The following is a 22,947-nucleotide window of genomic DNA, read 5'->3' on the forward strand; positions in this document are numbered from 1 at the left end:
ATTTTGCACAAAGTATTTGCTCAAGAAATGATGCTTGTGTTGTGGCTCTTCATAGTTAAGAAGCTTTTACTTTATTCAGGGAGGCTGCACAGGCTGTGGCCTCAGCTACATGCCTTCTTTCTCAGGACCTGGATTGTCTCCTGTAGCAAATTCTATTCCCCCAAATCCATCTTCCTTCAATCTGTTTCTGCAATATGGTGATGCTTTAAAAAATAAAATCCACTTAACGTTTCTCTGCCAATAAATTAGAGACCAGAAAGCAAGAAGATGGTTACACACTTGTCTTTCTAGATATTTTGCAGATGGCTTGTTTGAAGCCATGTCATAGCTGCTGAGGCCCCAGCTAAGTGCTGGACTCTTCACAGCTACGTGAGAAGCCTGTGGGCTCAGAGGAGGACACTGCGTGCCTTAAGTATTGTCCTTTGGGAGATTCTTTTGGGAGTTCTTTTGGGATTAAGGATATAGATCCAAAAAAATTTTTAATAACTTAACAGTCACTTCTCAAAATCAGGTTTGTTATTTCTCAAGCTACAGGCCACTGAGAAATCAGTGAAACATCGACTTCCAATGTCCTCTTAATGCCTCCTCAAAAGAACTGATTATCTACCTACCCTCCTCGGATCAATTCCTTCAAAAATTAATTATTATGTCCAGTGGTCTTTAAATTCTCAGATCCCACTCCAAATATTCACAGCAAGCAGCTGGGCTGGGAAGCACAGGTAAGGGCACCAACATGTATTTCTTCTCTATATACCAACTTATTTAATGATCACAATCTGCCCAAAAAGCAGTTAATGTTTTCCACTTTTTACCATAAACAAGATGTTAAAATTAAGTTTTAAGCAAGGCACCAAGACACAACAGGTGTACATGCCAAAGTTAGATGCCAGACAAAATGCTGGATATAAAAGGAAAGGTTTGAGAACGATTTCCACATTGATTGGCTTCTATAGGCAAATCACAGATATGAAAAAAGGTAAGAATATGGAAAGAGAACATTTCCTTTGAAATATATCTACAGAGCAATGATATTCAAAATGTAGCCTCCAGACTAGCAGCATTAATAACTTGGCAACTTATTAGAAATGTAAATTATCAGACCCCACACCAGACCCACTGAATCAGAAATTCTGGGAGTGAGGCCCAGTAGTTTCTGTTTTAATAAGCTTTAATAAGGTGATTCTGATGCAGGCCAGAGTTTGAGAACCACTGATCTAGAAAAAGCTACGTTCTCACTACCTCTTTTCCCCACCCAAGAAACATCCCTAGACTGCCAAGGGTAACCATTTGAGACCATCTGGGAAACCAGGGTCAATTTAACAAGTGGCCTCCCTCACTGCTAGCCATTTTCCAAGACTGGTTTACCCTAGTCATTTGTGGGGCATTATTCCCCAAGCCAGGGGATTTAGAAAAGACAGAAATAAAACCAGGCTGTCTATGAGAAGACTTCCAAGTTTTCTAAAGACATGTGGACTGGTGAAAAGTCAAAACCCTAACCCATCCTCTCTTCATTTCTGTGCCCTCATAGAGCTTGCCACACTGACTTTTTCTAACCCCTGGAAGAAAAAAAGATGAGTCAAGGACTCCTGGGGAAGTTCCTCAAAGTCCCTGCCGGGAACAGAGAGAATTGGCAGACCAGTTTCCCTTACTCACTCAAGCACGCAGACTCAAGTTCAGTGATGAGGAAGGTCTTTGTATGAATCACTCAGGAAGGCTAATAGGTGTCTCCTGGAGTTATGATATTCAGTGAACTGAAATATGACCCTTGTCCTCCAAATAGTGGAGGGCAGGGAACACAACCTGGTAAGTCGATTTAGTGCTTTCTAAAGTTCAGTGCATTGGTAAAGGTGTGCATTTGCAAGTTTCGTCCTGCAAAGGATATGTATTTTCTAGGCACCCAACAACAGTGGTATGCATAAAAGAGGCAGCACAGTCTTCTCTTAGGCACTGTATTAGTTTTCCAATGCTGTGTAACAAAGTATCACAAACTTAGTGCTTTAAAATGTCATTCATTTACTAGCTTACAGTTTTGCAGGTCAGAAGTCCAGGCACAGCATAACTCAGTTTTCTATTCAGGGCCTTAAGGAGCTAAAATCAAGGTATCAGCTGAGCTGCATTCCTTTCCAGAGGCTCCAGGGAAGAATCTGCTCCCAAGCTCACTGAAGTTGTTGGCCAAATTCAGTTCCTTCCTGCTCTAGAATGAAAGTCCTTGTTTCCTTGCTAGGTATCAGCTGAGGCTGCTCTCAGCTCCTAAATGCCACCCACATTACTTACCACATGGCCTTGTTCATCTTAAAAACCAGCAACAGAAAATCCCTCTCACGTTTTAAATATATGATTTCCTTTGTCGCTGACCTCTACGTCCAGGTTTAAAGGGTTTGTGTGATAAGACGCAGCCAACTTGAATAATCTCCCTTTTGTTTAACTTGAAGTGATTGTTAAAGTAATCTATACTTAAGTACAAGGTCAACTAATTAATTAACATTAGTTGCATGTGCAGATCTTTTTTTCCATGTAATGTAACAATCACAGAAGTCATATCTCATCATAGTCTCAGATTCTACTCACATTCAGTGGGAGGGAATTATACAAGGGTAAAGGTTGTTTCTGGTCATTTTAGGATTCTGCCTACCATAGACCATTTTTTAAAACTACAGAGGTAAGTGGGCCCCAGCAGGTAAGAGACAAAAGTGGATAACAGCTAGGGATCCTCCTTGGAGGTCAAGGATTTTGCAAAAAAAAAAGGAATCTAAGCAAAAGTATTCCCAAATAGCTCATGAAAGTGTCCTTTGAGAGAGATATACAGGGGGGGCTCTAAACTCTGCCAGGCCTCAAAAGCAAGGAGCCAGAGAAGGATAACACCAGTTGTCAGATGCATAAGAACTTTCCTGTATCCTCGTTTGCCCTCCACGCTCTATAAATTTTCACCCTGGCAAGGGCAAAACCTCTGCTAGCAAACCAGGGAAAGGGGTAAATGCTGGGACAAGAAAGAAAAGTCAAGTCATCACCCTCTCTTCCCTGAAGGCAGGTGGCCATGAAATGCAGGTCTCACCCAGGTAGGGGAAGTCTTGTATTTGAATGAAGATTAAAGTCATGATTAATGTCTGGGCTGAACTTCTTATTCTAGAATTACAAGTGTGTTTTATTGTTCATTTCATATTCCTTTATTTAACGTAGACACAGGTTTTCTGAGAGTGAACAGAGAAGTCATGGAGACTCCTGAGTTTTGTACAGTGACATAGAAAAGCCCTTCTCCAATTAAAAAAAAAAAAAAGGTTCAAAAGAACAGTGTAAGACAATGAGGAAGAGGCAGAAAAACTGCTGCACCCTGATTATACCCCAAACATTATGGTTATTCCACATACTAATAGATACATGTGAGACAACTGAGTGAATTAAAAAGTGAATTGACTTGCCCAACATACACAACTAGTGAGCTAATAAGCCACTGAGCTGGGATTGGAAATCAAGTCTTCCTAACTCTAAAATGTATTCCTTTACTATCATGCCAAGTAGGAATTTTGACAGCAGGCACATTACGAATCTGAAGGACAGAAAGCCATAGAGGAGCTCCATAGAGATACATGCCCACTCCCACTATGAGTAGGTATTTACCATCTCTTTTGTCTGCACCTGGCTTCTGTTCAGGTTGCAGAATCCAACATGACTCTTCACTGTAGTGTCTCAGTACCTTTAAGAAGCCTTAACTGTTCTTCCTAGATGAAACCCCAGACATTCAGACTTTCTAAAAACAGGAGGTAAGGACTCTGTTCTGAGAATAATCTAGTACCTCCTGGATAATCCATCAGTCTGATCTATTCATGACCAGAGGATTTAGTTCACTTGAGATAATTCTTTCTCAGTCTTAGTGGGAAAAAAATATGCAACAGTCTCTAATTTTTATCTTCCAACCAGAATAACAGTTGTTTTCTGGGGTGACCATACCCCAGTGTAGTGAGAGAGGAAGGAGCGCTCTCACTGGAAGAGAAAGTACACTCACTGTGGTTTGTGTCTTCTCTTTCCAACTCCAAGCAGAAAATTGCTACAAAGGAGGAAAGAATGACAGAGAAGAAAAATCACACGTACCAGCTCGTGCCAGCAGGAACTGTGGAGCTGGGACATGCATAGGACACCAGGCAGTTAAACGAGGCTCAATAAGGAAACTGAGAAATGAGGTCACAGAGCACAGTACAGTAGAAACAACAAGGACAGAGAGCTAGACAGCCTGTGATGTGTGCAAACATGGGATTCTGGACATGCTTAACCAGCCCGTGTGACTCTCTTCCCCTCATCTGATAAATAGGCATGCAGCTCCCTAGAATTGCTCTAGAGGATGAAATGAAATGACATGTATACGCTTGGTACTTAGTTGACTTGACTCTTGGTTGTCACCACAACCAATACTATATCTTTTGGCCATTGCCCTAGGAAATTGAAATTTTTAGAGAAGGCTTCGAGATTTATATAAATAATATAGTTCAAATCTGTGATGATATTTGTAATCAATATGGACGTCCACACAGCCTGTGCTCCTCCATTCATCAATTCCTTAGTTCCATCTAGTAGAGTCCATCACAAACATTGTGTTCCCAATTTGTCATGAGGCTGGTGGTCAGATGAGACTCTCAGGGGGAAGATGGACCTGACTATTCCCTCCCTCTTCAGAATCAGTGATGGAGTGAATGAAGAAACATAAAGCAGGAATAATTGTATCCTAACCTTGAACATGAGATCTGAGTGCTCTGCTAATATATTTCCACAGCACAAAAGAAGGGAAAAGAGAACTGTAGCAGAAAACACAAGGTACAAACAGGCAGCCAATCTTGAGTGGCTAACTTTGCAAACTACCCAAGCTGATAAAGCTGCAGCCACATAATAATCCTCTTATCCGATTGTCAGCCAAGATGAGAATGTGCCACTGGGCCTTGAAAACTGTAGCTGTGCAAGAACTTGAAATGCCCTTACTTGAAATTTCATGAGAAATGTCTTCACTTGTCTTCTTAGTTATTATACTTTTGCTTGGTGTTAAGAATGCCTAGATAACTAGTCAACATCCTCATCCACAAGGAACTCACAAATAACAGAAAAAAACAGATATCATATTAATCAAGGTAATTAATGCCATCTGCCCAACATACCCAACATTTCAGTGGCTTAATACATTACAAGTTTATTTCTTGCTTATGTCATGTCCAAATGTGGGTCGAGTGGCCTTCCTTCACCCTGTAGTTACACAATATGAGGCATAAGACCTTCAAGATCAAAAAGAGATGGCTGGTAGATGGCAGGAGGATCACATGGGATGATTTCAAAAGTCGAGCTCAGAATTGGTACACATCACTTCTGCCCATACCTCACTGGCCAGAACTCAGTCATACAGAGCTGACCTAATGGCAAAGGGGTCTAGGAGATATAGAAGAACACACAACACACTGTTGCTGAGTCTTAACAGTTTCTGCCATAGAAAAACAAATTTATAATGGCAATTCAATGAGTTAAGTGCACAATGTGGCATAGGCTTGTGATGACACAAGGAAGGGAGACCTGCTTGGGCAGGTCTAAAAACGTTGCATGGGAAAGAAGACACATGATATGAGCCCTAGAAAAAGAGTAAGATAATTGTGGGCAAGAAGAGGGGCATTTTCAGGCAGAGGCACGGATGCATGGACTAGTGTGGCAAGTTTAGGAATTGTAAAAAAATTGGATGCCTGGAAAAGAGAGTGGACAAGAAATGCATGCAGTAGAGACTGGAGTGGTGAGTGAGAACTAATCCTGAGGTTAGGAGGAAAATTTCAGGGGCACAGGAAAGGCATCCTTGAACCTAGGGTTCTCACCAGGCATCAGGACAAAGTCTGGACTCCAGGTATGATCAGATATGTGAATTGAGTCCTTGTAGACCTTCAGCCAATAAGCAAGTGAAGCCATATTCACAGGGTTAACAAGAATTCTGAACAGAAATATGGTTATAATTAAACATCAATCATGCTGCACTTTGGCCCACTTCCTTACTGCCAAAATCACATAGCACTAGATACTGACAATTTGCATCCCCATTGTTCCTATAGACAAGATCTCTGACAGAATTATAAGGCTTTTGTTTAAGCATTGCTTAAGATGTTTTTGAGATCCCAAATTCCGGTGGAACAGCTGAAGCCAATCAGTTGGAAGACCCCCCACAGAGGAATCAAATCAGCATAAAAATATAGTTTCTTCATCTCCCTGTCCCATGACTTCACCCTGTACTCTTCAACCAGTCAACATTCTCCACAATTTGGTCCACTCCAAAATCCTTAAAAAACCCTAACCACAGGAGAGGGATTTGAGGGTTCCTCCCATCTCCTTCTCTGCTGAAACACGGTGTCTCAGTTCACTGACTTACTGCGTGCATCAGGTAATGAACCTATTACAGTTACACAAGGCCTCCTACGTTTCCTGCTTCCATGACAAAAAGGCAGCATTGTAACAGTGATGATTCTAGGCTGCTTTAAGTAGCAATACCAGGCTTCTTTCTTGGGTTAGCAACATCATGCAGAAGGAAGGTAAGCTTGAGCATCAGAGAGACCCGGATTCAAATGCTTTTCTGAAGTTACTCTCTAAGTCGCATTGTTTCTAGAATGATAATAATGACTTCCATAGAAAAATAGCATGTGGAAGAAGTGAAATGCTGTTGTAGAGCCGCAAGAATGGCATCTGATGGAGTGGATCTTCCAAATGTATTATTAGCACTTCCCACTCCCTGCCACATCCGCTTTTCTCTCCCTGTTTCTAATGCAGTTTTTGCTCATACAGTTGATGGACTTAGATTGCTCACAGGGAGCTCTTCCTTTTCACTGAGGTGTCTGTAGGCTGCGTCAGTTGAAGTAAAGCTGTTTACTGCCTTAACCCCATGCTCCGACACACCCACTGGGTAAAGTTCTTAGATGTTCCTGGAATCAGGCTGCCTCTTAGTCTCCCCTTGAAGCCTGCCTGACGTTGGAGTCTAGAAGTCTTCTCAGATCCATTATCTCATTACATATTGACAATCACCCTCTGCAACAGACAGCATCACTCCCATTTTACAAATGAGGAAAACCACAAAGGGATCTGACAAACAAAGCCAAATGTATTCCATTTCCTTTAATCCAATTGCCTGATACTCTCCTTGGTATAAAAAAATGACCGCTCTTTATTCCTGCCTTAAAAAACAGTAGGAAAAGATGGAGATGCTTTGCCGGGAAATGAGATGGCTCTAAAATCAAAACTTGTCAGACTAGTTTCCCCAGTAAAGCACTTAAGTAATGAACCTAACTCTAGAGATAAAGTACAGAAGGCACAGCTAACATTGTTGTTTTTAACATACGCTGAACTGAAATAAACTGATCACCAAGTAAAACAGAGGGCCGTAGTGTATGTTAAAAGAATGACCCTCCTCCTTTTTGGCTAGTGTTATTTTACTGAGAAATCACATAACCCATACATAAGATGTACACATATATATCTACCCTTTTTTTTTTTTCTTTTTGAGACGGAGTCTCACTCTGTTGCCCAGGCTGGAGTGTGGTGGTGTGATGTTGGCTCACTGCAACCTCAGCCCTCCGAGTTCAAGCAATTCTCCTGCCTCAGCCTCCCGAGTAGCTGGGATTGCAGGTGCCTGCCACCACACCCAGCTAATTTGTGTGTGTGTGTATTTTTAGTAGAAACAGGGTTTCACTATCTTGGCCAGGCTGGTCTTGAACTCCTGATCTCATGATCCACCTGCCTCGGCCTCCCAAAGCGCTGGGATTACAGGCGTGAGCCACCGTGCCTGGCCTACCTACACCTTTGTATGTAAATGAATGTAAATGTATATGTTCACACACTCATATACTCCAATTAACACAAACCAGCCTATATATACATTTTTTCTTTTTTACTTTATTCTGACATATGTGACCATAGCATAAAATGGGAAAAAGGACACTTTGGATAATCTGACCCTCCCTCCATCCATCAAAAAGAGTAAACAAAATTGAAAAAGTGAAATGAAGCTTAGAGGGTACAGCATCTCATGGCCAACAGCTCTGATTCAAGTAGCTTCATGATGCATCCTTTCCCTTCCATTGGCTCCCATAGCAGAAAGTATCAGGGCCCACCCAGGTCCTTTCAGGCCACCTTGGAGGTCACCCGCAGACTGTTTCCGTATGCACCACTCTTGGGTCCTGGGCGTATGCTCAGCCTGGGCTTAGGACAGGCCAGAAGTGCCAAGGAGGTAATGTCCTGGGAGCCACTCTCAATGCTCAGCTGTGATAGGAGCTAGTGAGTAAATGTCCCAGCTTTCTCACCCCTTACAGGGACAGAATCTGAAATGTGCTCTAAACAGCCCCTTAAAAGGTCACCATCAGGATTGACACCTGTTGCCCATGGCAGTGACCTGCTTACCAATGCACCCTTTTGGCCTTCCCCACCCACCCTGTCCCACTTCCCCACTCTCTTACTGTGCTGCCTGAGATCATTGCCCAAAAAATGACTTACCCGGATCCCTATCTCAGGATGTGCTTTTAGGGCACTAAAACTACAAAAGTTTCCTAATTCCAAAGCCTCTAAACCAGGTCTCCAACCCCTCATATCAGCATGTCTCCCCCTAAATTCCCTGAATCTTGACATATTTTCCAGATAGTTCCCGAGAAAATGGTCCCCGCCCTGTGCTGTGATAATTTACATTTTGTCTCCCCTGCTGGTCTGTGGCAGGGATTCTGTCATTTACCAAGTGCAGTACTGGAACAAGGCAGGTGTTCCATAAATGACTAGTGAATCGTCATGTCCTCTCTCTCTGAAAAGCGCACACACACCCATCTCTAACACTTCTGGCCTGGCTCTGCAGCCCTGGAGTCAGTCTTACGGAGTTGCTTAGAGGCTTGCAGAGGTATCTGGCCTGGGATCCAAGAGTACCATGGGAAGCCCATCAGTCAGCTCTGGTAATATGCCTTACTATAACTGCAGACACACAGATGGACACACGGACAGGTCCCTGGCCACTTGTGCTCTGTGTTGGCGTTGTGTGTGCCTAAGGGGGCTTGCCTTGTTGTAGAACAAAGGGAGAGGCTGCAGGTCACTCCCGCCACCCACATAATTCCCACCAATTCCCAGCAGCTCCTCTCGTACCTCCCTGTAGTGTCCCTGTTCCTAAAGAACACATTCTCAGCTCCTCAGGATGACGCTGTCTTGAAGCTGGACTCTCAGACAAAACCACCCCACATGTTCTGCCAGCAGATCCAGTGAGCAGGAAAAGTCTCATGGATGTCCCAGAGGGAGTTTCAGCAGCCAGAGAGGGATGGCAATCCCGCAGCTACTCAACTTCAGTGTGAGTCCTCCCCTGCTTTGCCCAAGTTGCTCTTCAAGCTCATTCTCTGACACCCATGACCTTCCCCAAGCCTGAGCTCCCACAGACAAGCTGGCACCACACACTGTATGGTAATTGTCATGCACGTCCGTGTGAGATCACCAAACAGGCTTTGTGTGCGCAAGATGGCTATTTATTTCACATGGGTGCAGGCGGTCTGAGTCCGAGAAAGGAATCAGCGAAGGGATATAGGGGTGGGACCGTTTTATAGGATTTGGGTAGGTAAAGGAAAATTACAGTCAAAGGGGGTTGTTCTCTGGCAGGCAGGGGTGGGGGGGGTCACAAGGTGCTCAGTGGGGGAGCTTTTGAGCCAGGATGAGCCAGGAAAAGGAATTTCACAAGGTAATGTCATCATCAGTTAAGGCAGGAGAAGGCCATTTTCACTTCTTTTGTGGTGGAATGTCATCAGTTAGGCCATCTGGATGTGTATGTGCAGGTCACAGGGGATATGACGGCTTAGCTTTGGCTCAGAGGCCCGACAGTAATGCCTTCTCTACTGGACTTCTTGAGAACAGGAAGAGTTTGTGCATTCTTGTCCCTACTGCCTATCATTATGCCAGTTACACATAAGGCATTTTATATGTGTGTTGAGGACAAAAGTAAGCAGAGCTTTCCACACCAGGTGGAAACGGGCCTTAACAATGTATATTTCCCTTGGAGAGGGAACACAGTAATATACATTCATTCAGAACACTGAGTCTTTGATGTGTAAAGGGGGATCTTAAAAGAGGAGAGGAGGTTTAGAACGGAGAAACTTGAGGACAACAGAGGCGTGCGGAGCTTCATTCACACAGAGAATAGATGGGAAGGATGATGCCGAGAAGGGAAGCGGATACCATCCCCTCTCCGTGCAGCATTTCTTTCGATATTTTAAAAAGAGCAAGGACTCTGAAGATAGAATTTGATTTGCAGCCTGGCTTTTCTGAGATTGTTCACAAAGGACTATGAAAATGCCAAAACACAGTAACTGAGGAGTCTCGGGAAATGAGCTCAGGCCTGTCAGCATTTCTGATTGTTAACCAGTCACACTTGGAGCTTTACTTCAAGCCTGTGTGAGGCCAGTGGAGAAATGAACAGGCCGTAGCTACACCAATTACTTTCCAGATGAAGCTTCAACAGTGTGGAGGGAGGTAGTTTCTATTTGTTGACTCAACCTAGAAAATGGTTTAGAAAATTTCCTGGCAGGTATTAGCAGGAACTTGATCAAGGAATAACTCTAGGTAGAGATTTTTTAAGTGAAATTCAGAGTAAACACCATAAAGAAAGTCAGCCTTGCAGTGAGAGAGGGATGCTGGCATTCCAACACACCTGGTGGAGACTGAACCTGGCGAGCAGCACACGAAGCTGGCTCTCAGACATTTGAGACCCTCACCACAGATTTGGCAGTGCTGGAGACGATGCATTCAAGCCCTGGCCTGGTGTCATGGAAACCAAGTTTCATATGCACGCTCATCCAAGGTCTCCTAATTTACTGTCTAAAGCAAGCTTCCTCACCATTCTCCATCTGTTTCCATTTCTACATTTCAAAGTTGGAGATAATCCTCTTAAAAAAAAAACAAGTGGAGAAAGTGAGTACTTATAGAACATCCACTATGTGCCAGGCTAATACTAGATGTTATACATGAATTATTCCGTTAATCTTCACAATGGCCCAAAGTAGTTAGGTAGGGTGAGGTAATGTATAGCAGTCAGAATTCAGGTTTAGAGTTCAGAATTCTCTTGAAAACCACTTTGTTTTGGAGAAATGGATTAATACAGAGAGTATTAAATACAACGACTAAAGACTGAAGGCTGGTGAGAACTTCTGCTAGCTTTGAAAAAATCAGAAACTATTTGAACCAGAGAAAGCCCCTGCCAATGATTTCATCTGCATGTCACACTGATGTGGGGTTCACAGAAGTTCACCTGGAAGCTACTGTGAATTTCAGGTTCGTTACACGTCTACGTGGCTATTCTTCAAAACAAGAGAGCAACAAACGCTTCTCCTTTTCTGTCTTAAAAGGCTGCCTACGTGTCTCACATTGGCAAAAACTTAAACCAGAACCCTGTTGACCAGGGGGTCTGGAAAAAGTAGTTTTCAGAATTTTAGCCCCTAAAAAACTAGGAAGAGCTTAGAATCAACAGTCAATGTCCTGCATTGAGAAATTCTATTGTGTTTATCTTATTACTGAGGCAACTAAAATTTCAAGAAGTTAAATAACTTTTCCCAAGTTCTTTCTGCTAGTTTGTGATGGGGATAGAATATTATTGTAATGAACCTGGGTGTTTCTCCCTCCAAAACCTAGGAGAAAGAATGGAATTTTGATTCATGAGGAGGCACAAATTTGTTCAATTGCATCCAGAGAGGATATTTCTTTGTTTGCATTGCTGCATATCCACTAACCCTGTCAGCATGAAGGAGACAAAAAAAGGCTGGTTTCCCCATAAACTATGCAAGAGTCTATGTGATATTTGTCCATAAGAATTAGGAAGAGTGTAAGGGCAATAATATTAATGCCTGAGAAGAAACCTTCAAGTGTAACCAGGGGGATGCAAGTTAAAACCACAATGAGACACTGTGTCACATCTACCAGACTAGCAAACATGAAGTGCTAGCAAGGAAATAGAGCCACACCAACTCTCTGCCACTGCTGGTGGACATGATAGATTGTTACAATCATGTTGGAAAACAATTTTCCATTACCTCTTTTTGAGACAGGGTCTCACCTTGTCACCCAGTTCAAAATACAGTGACTGAATCTAGGTTCACTGCAGCCTCCACCATTGGGCTCAAGAGATCCTCTCACCTCAGCCTCCTGAGTAGCTGGGACTACAGACATGTACCACCACGCTGTGCTAATGTTTTGTATTTTTGTAGATATGAGGTTCTGCTATGTTGCCCAAGCTGGTCTTGAACCCCTGAACTCAAGCCATCAGCCCACATCAGCCTCCTAAAATGCTGGAATTACAGGCGTGAGCCACTGCACCGTTTTCCATTACCTCTCAAAATTAAATGCATTTACAGTCTATGAGGGAGGAATTTCATTCATATGATTATCTCCTCGAGAAATTACTGTATTTGTACACCATAAGATGAAATACATACATAAATGTTTATAATAGCATTATCCATAATAGATTAAAACTTAAAGCAAACCTAATGGCCATTATCAGGGTGAATAAATAGAGTATATTCATACATTGGAATATTACACAGCAATAGAAATACATAAATTACAATGAGATGGAACAAGATGTATGAACTTAAAAGGTTTAATGCTGAGGAAATAGTCACTATTCCATTCATATAAAAGGTAAAAACAGACAATACCAAATAATATACTGTTAGACTCCACACATATGTCACAAAACTATAAAGAAAAGGCAAATGTTAATTAAATATGAAAAATAATGGGTTAATTTAGGGGGAGACAGAATGGAGTAGAACTAGGGAGGGACTTGGAGGAACCTTCTGTGATCTTAATAATAATCTAAGTGGGACAGTGAGTTCAAGGCTGTTTACTTTATTATTATTCCTTACATTATAATTATGTATACTCTTTGTATGTGTATTTGTACACACATTTCTTTGTATATTTCATATGCAAAGAAAATTAATGTCATAGTGGAGATTTTCTATCAGCCTCTGCCTTTCTCCAGCCCCACCCAATTACAGTTTGGTGCCGGGGTAGTGGATGTAGAGCCTGTCCATCCCATTCTGGGCTTTCAAATTCAGCCCACTCTGAGACAATATAAGGTCTACGGCGGTATATGAACTCCATCCCCAGAATTCCTCCTGACCACCTCTCATTTGACAGCTTTACAATATGAAGAAACCACATTGATTAAGAACATGAATTTTAAAACCTGTATTTGGTTCCCAGCCCTGTCACTAAGTAGGGTTGTGACCTTGGGATCATTATATAACCTCCATATTTCTCTGCCAGTCTAACAGTACTTATCTCCTGGGATTGTTGTTGCAAAGGTGCAGTGATTTAATCTATGTAAAATACTTAGAAGATTGACTGCATATGGTGACTATAATTTCATTGTCAGGTTTTACTATTACTTCTTACTTTTTCTCTTGCCAGATTTGTTGATCACCCCATATTTCTTGCTTGACTCCACATCTCAGTAATTACTATGTACTTGGTCCCATTCCTAAGAACAGGGATCAGCAAACTATGGCCTGCTGGTCAAATTCAGTCCACTATCTGTTTCTGTAAGTAAATTTTTATTGAAACACAGCTATGTGCATTCATTAATATATTGTCTGTGACTACTTTCCTATTACAAAAGCAGAGCTGAGTGGTTGTAACAGACTGTATGATCTGCAAAGCCTATCTGGCCATTTACAGAAAATGTCTGCTGATTCCTCCTTGGAATATGGTTGAACTCTGCTCTCCTGGCTTTGATCTTGCCCATCTCCCATAATCTTTCTGCTGCAAACAGGAATCCACAAATCTGTACTCCAACCTCAGGCACAGTGACAAATGAAGCCAACATAATTTATGTTCTTGGGCTATAGGGACTATGAAATCAAGTCCACTCCTTTTTGGCCATTTTTCATCATGGATAGAAGGGGTTAGACACATCGAGTGCCCAGGCCACTCCTGAGCAAGGCAACGCATGTGACAGCCGACTCTGGCATGAAAGGCTCACTACCTCCTACTAGAAATTTCCAACAGCATAGCATGTGATTACCTCACTTTGAAATAGAATATGTAGAAACATAATAAATATGCCAGGTTACATATTTATAAACACATACAAAGATAAGCATTTACTGTCACCATGACCTGGCCATTAAAAGGTTTTAACTCCTGAATATTACATCTCCCTAAGTAAGATAAAGCCATTAAAGCAATAACTGTGAAGTCATATGATTCTCTCAATGGGTCTCAGGAGGAAACAGGCCAATATAAAAATAGGTGTCTATTTTTTTTAATGTAATCCCTATTCTGCTGACTTCGTCCCTGTGACCTCAGCCAACCAAGATAACACACCTACTTCACAATTCTAAATGAGAAGTCCTCTAATAAGGGTGAAGGGTGACACAAAGACAAAATCTAAAAAGAGAAACCACAAAGACTGCAAAGACAAGGAGTTTCAGCAAATCACCCATTCCCACCCAGGGAAAGAAAGAAACAGCAGTGTCCTCCTTTGTGTGCTATTTTGGTCACATGTGATTAATAGCCTGTCACACTGTCAGGAGAACCCAGACTCGATCAAATCGACACATGGCAGCTCTGTGCACTAAGGCGGGGCACATTTCAGCACAGAATGTGCCAGAGGGATGCACTGTGTGTGTGTGTATATATATATAGAGAACACATACCTGCCACTTGCATCCCTTGATCCTGAAATACTGCTGAAATTCCTCTCCCTACACATACTCCCAGAGTTGTGTGTGTGTGTGAGTGTGTGTGTGCATTTTCCCATTTCATTCATTCAAGCAGCTGTGAAAGCTGTTATACTGCCTACATAGCATCAGAAAAGGATCTGGTAAGTGTTTAATGAGGGGGAGGTGTGATAAAAGGGATAAGGCAGTTAAATTGGGTAACTTAGAAAAGAATGAGATAAGATAATGAATGTGTTGCCATGGAAACCAGGTCATAGGCATAATCTAATACTGCTCTCTATCTGTAACATTCTATATTCTGAGAAATGGGCAAATCCTATTATTTTTACTTATAACTATTATCTTTAGAGAGATATTAATAGTCTAGTCAGTGCCTTATTTCCCCACTCATTAGTGAAGCAATACATAAGTGAGATACAAACATGCCCTCTAGACTAGAAGAATGCAAAAACCCTTTGTGAATCCTAAAAGGACTCGCTATATTTTTGTTCCTTTTTAATTTGACTGTCACATTTCTCTTTACTTCCCATAAACGTCCTATCCTCCAAGCTTGCTCTTTAATAAAATATGCACAGGAGAATGCCCAATAAATTGATACATTTCTGTAAAATTTTGCTTCATAACCAAATGCACCCCAACTGTCTGTATCAAAAGAGCCCTTCAAGTAATCACCCTGGAAGTTCTTGGGCTGGCTGATTCCCCAGGGTGAATATATTTATAACTCCTCCTTTGGCACATGGGAATTAAGGTGATTTTAAAATACATGTTAAAATACTAAAACATAAATAAAAATGAAAATTTAGGACTCAAAAATGTAAAATCTAAATGAAAGATCAGCATGGGGGCGAGGATGGTGCAATACATATTCACAGTCCTTAATGTCCTATGTATGCTAGTTGAACTAATGTTTTGAGTGTGCCTTCTGGTGGTCAAAGCAAAAAAGAAAGCATGAAATAATAAATAAATGAGTAAAATGAAACATCTCTCAAAATAAGCCAAGCTTTTCTTAGAACTCAGTATTGAAAGAAATTTCTTACTTGGAGGTTCATACATGAACCACTCAGATATGTTGTGCACAATAAACCAAATGCAAATACAAGAATAGGTTTATTAGGACCTTCAGCCATGAAACCAACATGCAGATCATGAACGCAATCTTGAGGGGTGGAGAGAGAGATGTAATGAAGGGGAAAGGAAGGGAATAATATGAAGAATTTATAGAGTATTTTTATTTGTCCTGCTTGGTCTAAGAACTACAATACTTTCAAAGAGAAATCCCTCATATTCACTTCCAAATATCTGTTAGTTCAGCTAACCATTAGGGAAGAATTAGAAAGCAGTGTTTTTATCCTCTTATCTAGAATGTAGATCTATTCCGGGTTTAATGATGATCATGTTGATACACGGGCCAGATTTACAATCTTTTATGAAAATAGAGGGCTAATTCAAGACTCTCCAACCAATTCCCAGGTGACGATGTTATTGCATAAGCCATTATTAGAATGAAGCAAACTCGAGATGGTTCTAAAGAGTTAGTGCAACTGGGTTATCCTGGAGAACTTGGTCCCATTCAGACTCCAGCAAAGGCAGAGGCCGTTCATGCTCATCGTATCTCCATGGCTTCTCTACATCTCCCAGCTCCCTTTACAATTAGGTTTGGACGATATAACAAGGTTTAAACCAAAGGAATGTGGGAATAAATGCTGTAAACCCTTAAAAAGTCCACATTAACCTTCCAGTTACTTTCTTCCTTTGAAATGGCAACCTTAGAGGCCATATGTTCCAAGTGGAGTGGCTCCATAAAGCAGTAATGTGAGCAAGAAAAAACTTAAAGCACACACTAAGCCACTGAGATTTCAGGGTTTACCTAGTATGAGTTAGTCATGGATTATCCAGATGACTAATAATACACTAGCGGATAAACTGTCTTCACCATATTACCTGTCATTTTTAAATCATGTTTCAGTAATTTTATTATAGATGTTATATATTTTTGGCTTAAATACCTTTGTAAAACTATAGACAAAAATTTGCAAGATATAACTACTGAACTATCTTTGAATGTATACCCTTACAGACCCAATTTCTCTCTCTCTCTGCTTCCTTGCCGTCTCACCTCATGCCTTCTTTTTTTTTTTTTTAAATTATGCTTTATGTTCTAGGGTACATGTTCACAACGTGCAGGTTTGTTACATATGTATACATGTGCCATGTTGGTGTGCTGCACCCATTAACTCGTCATTTGCATTAGGTATATCTCCTAATGCTATCCCTCTCCCCTCCCCCAACCCCACAACAGGCCCCTGTATGTGATGTTCCCCTTCCTGTGTCCAAGTGATCTCATTGTTCAATTCCCACCTAAGAGTGAGAACAAGCAGTGTTTAGTTTTCTATTCTTGTGATAGTTTGCTGAGAATGATGGTTTCCAGCTTCATCCATGTCCCTACAAAGGACAGGAACTCATCCTTTTTTATGGCTGCATAGTATTCCATGGTGTACACGTGCCACATTTTCTTAATCCAGTCTGTCATTGATGTACATTTGGGTTGGTTCCAAGTCTTTGCTATTGTGAATAGTGCTGCAACAAACATACATGTGCATGTGTCTTTACAGCATCATGATTTATAATCCTTTGGGTATATACCCAGTAATGGGATGACTGGGTCAAATGGTATTTCTAGTTCTAGATCCTTGAGGAATTGCCACACTGTCTTCCACAATGGTTGAATTAGTTTACAGTCCCACCAACAGTGTAAAAGTGTTCTTATTTCTCCACATCCTCTCCAGCACCTGTTGTTTCCTGACTTTTTAATGATCGCCATTCTAACTGGTGTGAGATGGTATCCCATTGTGGTTTTGATTTGCATTTCTCTGATGGCTAGTGATGATGAGCATTTTTTCATGTGTCTGTTGGCTGCATAAATGTCTTCTTTTGAGAAGTGTCTGTTCATATCCTTTGCCCACTTTTGATGGGGTTGTTTTTTTCTTGTAAATTTGTTTGAGTTCTTTGTAGGTTCTGGATAGTAGAGACATAGAAATATAATTAGAAAGAAAGACATATAAACAGTGGATGCCAGACATAAATAAATAAGTAGGTAATAGAGAAGCAGACAGACATCAAGCTTAGATATGCTTCTGTAAGTTTCGGGTGGGCATGTTTTTACATAACCTCAACGGGTGATTGTATAAAGGCAATCCCTGTTAATTTATAAATGTTGGCATTGAGTACTGAGAAGTAAACTGAGATTAGCAGTTAGAAAGTGGTAGGAGAGCATTTTAACTCAAGTAGTTCTACTTCAAAGCCTGCATCTGAATCACTACTTTCTACTGGCCTGAATTAATTATCTTTCATTCATTCCCTCAATTTTTCCAACACCAATTGTTGCTTAACTAGTAAGGTAAGTGATAGGTCATTATTGTTTCTTTCCTGTCTCCTGACAATTTGTGTTTCCTTTTCTGTCAACTGTTTTTTTTAAGGATTATTTATGTATTTATTGATTTGTAACAGCTCTTTATAAAGATATTTTTGTATCTGCCATATTTGTTTAAAAATATTTTTCCAGTGTTCTTTTTTTCCTTTAATTTTTCTTTATTTCCTTTCAAATCTTTCCTTATAATTTCCATTATAGTTTTAAAGCTCTTGTCACTCCAAACTAACATAAACATGCACTTATACTTTCCATGTATGCTAATCGTTTCACCATTACATCCTTTGTCTACTTGAGAGTTATGCTTATATAAATGCTTTGAACCCTCCTTAATTTTGTTTCCTTGAGTGTTTTCATTTTTCATAGTTTTCCAAACAATATTAGTGAATATTTGTTTTATTCTATTGATTTGAAATACTATATTATATGGTACATGAATTGTGATGTAGCAGGGAGAGCAATCTTGACAATCTTGACTTGTAAAGAAAATGACTCTAGTGTTTGCATTTCAAGTACGATGCTGAGTGCTTTGTTAGATATATTTTTATCACATGTATAAACTATTCTTCTAGCTCTATTTTACTTAAAATTTACTTTAATCATAAATAAATAGCCATATGTTTTCCCTTACTAACATAACAGATTATCATTATATATTTTATTAATGAGCCATCATTAAAATTCTGTAATAAAACCTACTTAGCCATAGCACATAATTTCTTTAATATACTAGAGTTCAGGCAGTCACCATTTGTTTAGAATTTCGCATTTCCATTCTAAAAGAAATTGATCTATAGTTTCCCGTAGTTAAGCTAATTATAAGAAAAGAAAGAGGGAAACTTACCTTTTATTATCAAATATTTCAAGTGGCACAAAAATTTTGTGTTATATAATGGTTTGAAAGAACTCATTTCTAAAGCCTTATGGGTCTATCATTTTTTCACTGGCTATTTTTAGATACTTTCAATAATTTCTTTCAAGCTCTATTCAGCTTTTTTCATATTTATTCTATGATTGATTTTTATATTATCCTTTAAAATTATTCTTTCATTCATGTCTTTATATTGGCATATATTGGACTAGAATTCTACTTTTTTATGTTAAATGAGTTAAATGTAAACAAATAATGATTTAGTTACATCTTCTTGATCATTCCTAATAAACTATATGGTTATTTCTTTTTCTTTCCCTGGTCATGTTTATGAGATTTTGTCTATTTTAGTGGTCTTAAGTCTTTTTTAAAAAAATATACAAAAAACCTCTAATATTTATTATTTTATTATTTTCAAATTATTATTTGAAAATTATTTCCATTTGTGCTTTTATTTCTTCCTTGGATGGACATAATTCAAATACAACCACTAAACACAACTCATTAATCCTATTACTGATTTACCTTTATTCTGTTATCTACTTAGTATATAAAATATTGCATCCTACTATTATCTTGACTTTTTCCAATTTTTTTAATTTTGTACATTCCTGTGTCATTCATTAGCTAAAGTTTTGTGATTATTTTCATTTTACCATTAGTAATGTAGGCTTTGTCCCTGTTGCACATTTTATATTTTTTCATAAAATGTACTTTTTTAGATCAATCCTTTCTGTCATGGGAGGACACATTTGTCTCCCTTTATCCTTCACCTTCTGCCATGTGAATATGCATCAAGAGGGCCCTTGCCAGTGCCACACCTTTGATCTTGGACATCTCAGCCTCCAGAACACTGGAGAAAAAAATTTATATTCTTTATAAATTGCTCAGTATCAGGTATTCTATTAGAGCAGCATAAAATGGACTTAGGTGCCTACTGGAAATTCATATAGTTGAATTTCATGTTACTCTAGGAGTTTTCACATTTATATTTCACAGGTTTCATGTTCCTAAACACCTTACAACCACATGATCCTGCAAGACAATTTCAAAGAGTGGGAAATATCAATTAAAATCAAAATGGAAATGCTTTGTGGGCATATATGTCCTTCATGCATGTTTGTATACAACTGTATATGTGTGCACACATGTGGGTGAGTTCATGCATACATGTAGTGGGTGTGTCGTCTGCAGCCAAAGATGACCAAAGAGACTGAAAAGTCATCTGACCAATGAGGACTAGGTAAAAAAGATTAACTATCTGGAAGAGCATGTTCATTAGCTTCTTGACTCTTTACAAAGGGTTGCAGTCCAGCATAGCAGCGGTAGCAAGATCCCATAAAATATGATGAGCTATCATATTTCCTATGAAGGCAGAGGCATGTAGGCAGCACGGGGGAGACAAACTCAAGAGATTCAGAAAGACAGGTGAAAGCTAATTTAAATAAAAGGTTGAAATCAAGACTTAATGACAGAATAATCCCTCTAGGAGCTATAGAATTTTACTTCATATCCTTGTGCATATAGGTTGACAGTGATAATACCTGAAGTAACAATTATATCTTGCCTGATCTTTGAATAATCAAATTTGTAACAGTGTTGTGATATTTCTGTCAACTTCATGTAAGATCTCAAAATAATTTCTTCATGTTTAGAGGCTCATGCTGGCTACCACTATGGACTGCCTGAACCCTGCAAAACCCTTCTCTACAAGTACTGCACTTGGCTAGCCCAGTTGAGCTGCTAATTCATCTGAGCCAGAGACCCAAAAGGACCTCCCCCAACACAGGGTCCTGGCCAACTGCCGGATCCTGGTGACTGGGCTTAGTCAATCATCTGTTTTTAGAAAGAGTGGCAAAACCATACCCTGCCAAAAAGAAGAGGTAAAATCTGGACTTCCTGAAATGTGTTACTGAAACATGCTGTTTTGGAATTCACTATTCCACTGAGAAATTCTCTCTCCTTCCCACAGAGAAAGACTCATGAGGGTGGAGAGACTAGGAGCCAAAATCCACCTGCTCCCCACTCATTTATTCAAATTGAAAATAGATCCTAAAGAACTATGTGATTTTTTTCCCTGGGAAAGTGTAAAAATATGTCTCTGTTAAAAGAAGAATCATTTTAATACAGCCTTAGGATGATCACATAGATTTTTGAAAGTGAGTTCAATTCATCGTCTTCATTAACAAGTATTTATCTTTCTTATCTTTCTTGGGCAGCCTCCCTTCCACTTTTTATGGCCTATAGGTTGAGCTCACCTGCTCCATCAGCATACAGTATCGGGGGAAAATGCTTAAATACATTTCAGATGTAAATGAACATCTTGGGAAGGAAGCATCATAAGTAAAGAGCCATCCTCACACACCTGTTGCCTCCTGAGGGCAGTTTCTCCATGGAGTCCACTGTGACCTTGTTGGCAACTATCCTGATGATCTAGAAGAGGACACAGATTGATGCTAGCCCATCTCACCTGCATCATGCTATTGGCAGCCCAATTCCATACTCTATCCAGAACTACTTTACATACTGGTATCTCCTTCTTGTTTTATTATATACACAATGTAGTCAACATGAAAACCAAGAAATATGATAAATAAGAAATAAATGAGGCACAGGTGTTCCCTGCAGGTCTCATCACAGCACAAAAAACTAACCCATTAAAGAGGCTCCGCTGCATTACTTTCTCCTTCAGCAAATTTTTATGGCCCCTTACACCTACATGTACAAAACAGGAAGAATTGGGAAGTCAGATGTACATTTCTAGTGCTCCCTGGTTAGCAGGCCCTGGAGTAAGTGAAGCTTGTGTTTTTCCAGGGAAGTAGCCAAAGAGACACTTTCATGTGCTTTTCCCGGTGAACCTACAGGCATCAACCCCACATGCCAAAAGTGCAGACTGATGACATGGCCAAATGTTCCACACAAAGCCTGATGTGCTACCTCTTGTTGGTGTTATCATCCCTCTTCTGCAGTCAGAGCCTGTTCAGAGCTACACAAATCCTCCCTGGTTGCTTGAACCCCAGGCACTGGACAATCCCAATATGCAGCTTAAACCCAGTTTTGAAACACCAAGATCAGATTCCAAGATTCTCGTGTAACATGCAGACATACATGATCATGCTTTTTTAAAACTGTTTTTGTGGGCACGCAGTAGATTATATATATATATGAGGTACATGAGATGTTTTGACACAGGGATGCAATACATAATAATCACATCATGGAGAACGGAGTATTCACCCCTCAAGCACGTATCCTTTGTTACGAACAATCCAATTATACTTGCTTAGTTATTTTTAAATATGCAATTACATTATTATTGACTACAGTCACCCTGTTGTGCTCTCAAATAGGTCTTATTTATTCTTTCTAAACATTGTTTTTGTACCTATTAATCACTCCGAACTCTCCCCAGCCCCACCCCCACCGCCCCGCCCCGCCCCTACCCTTCCCAGCCTCTGGTAACCATCTGCATTAGTCTGTTCTCATGCTGCTAATGAAGATATACCCGAGACTGGATAATTTATAAAGGAAAGAGGTTTGATTTACTCGCAGTTCAGCATGGCTGAAGAGGCCTCAGGAAACTTCCACAATCATGGCAGACAGGGAGGCAAACACATCCTTCTTCATCTGGCGGCAGCAAGGAGAAGCGCCGATCAAAAGGGAGCCCCGTATAAAAACGTCAGATCTTGTGAGAACTTACTATCATAAGAATAGCATGACAGAAACCACCCCCACGATTCAATTATCTCCCACTGGGTACTTCCCATGACACATGGGAATGATTGGAACTACAATTCAAGATGAGATTTGGGTGGGGACACAGCCAAGGGATATTATCATCCTTCTACTCTCTATCTCCATGAGTTCAACTGATTTGATTTTTAGATCCCACAAATAACTGAGAACATGTGATGTTTCAGAACATGCAGTGTTTTTCTTTCTCTGCCTGG

The 22,947-nt window shown here is 40.2% G+C and overlaps 1 long non-coding RNA gene across 1 annotated transcript in view; it reads right to left on the reverse strand.

Annotated features, from left to right (window-relative positions):
• Positions 1-22,626, reverse strand: part of LOC112424779 (uncharacterized) — a 336,616-nt gene extending 313,990 nt beyond the window's left edge. The window contains exon 1 of the long non-coding RNA XR_011619558.1: positions 22,544-22,626. This is a non-coding gene — a long non-coding RNA (uncharacterized lncRNA). The remainder of the gene's footprint in view (positions 1-22,543) is intronic.
• Between the last annotated feature and the right edge of the window lie 321 nt (positions 22,627-22,947).

The sequence above is a fragment of the Macaca nemestrina genome, chromosome 2 (genome assembly GCF_043159975.1).
Source record: "Macaca nemestrina isolate mMacNem1 chromosome 2, mMacNem.hap1, whole genome shotgun sequence".
In the NCBI taxonomy this organism is placed as follows: domain Eukaryota; kingdom Metazoa; phylum Chordata; class Mammalia; order Primates; family Cercopithecidae; genus Macaca; species Macaca nemestrina.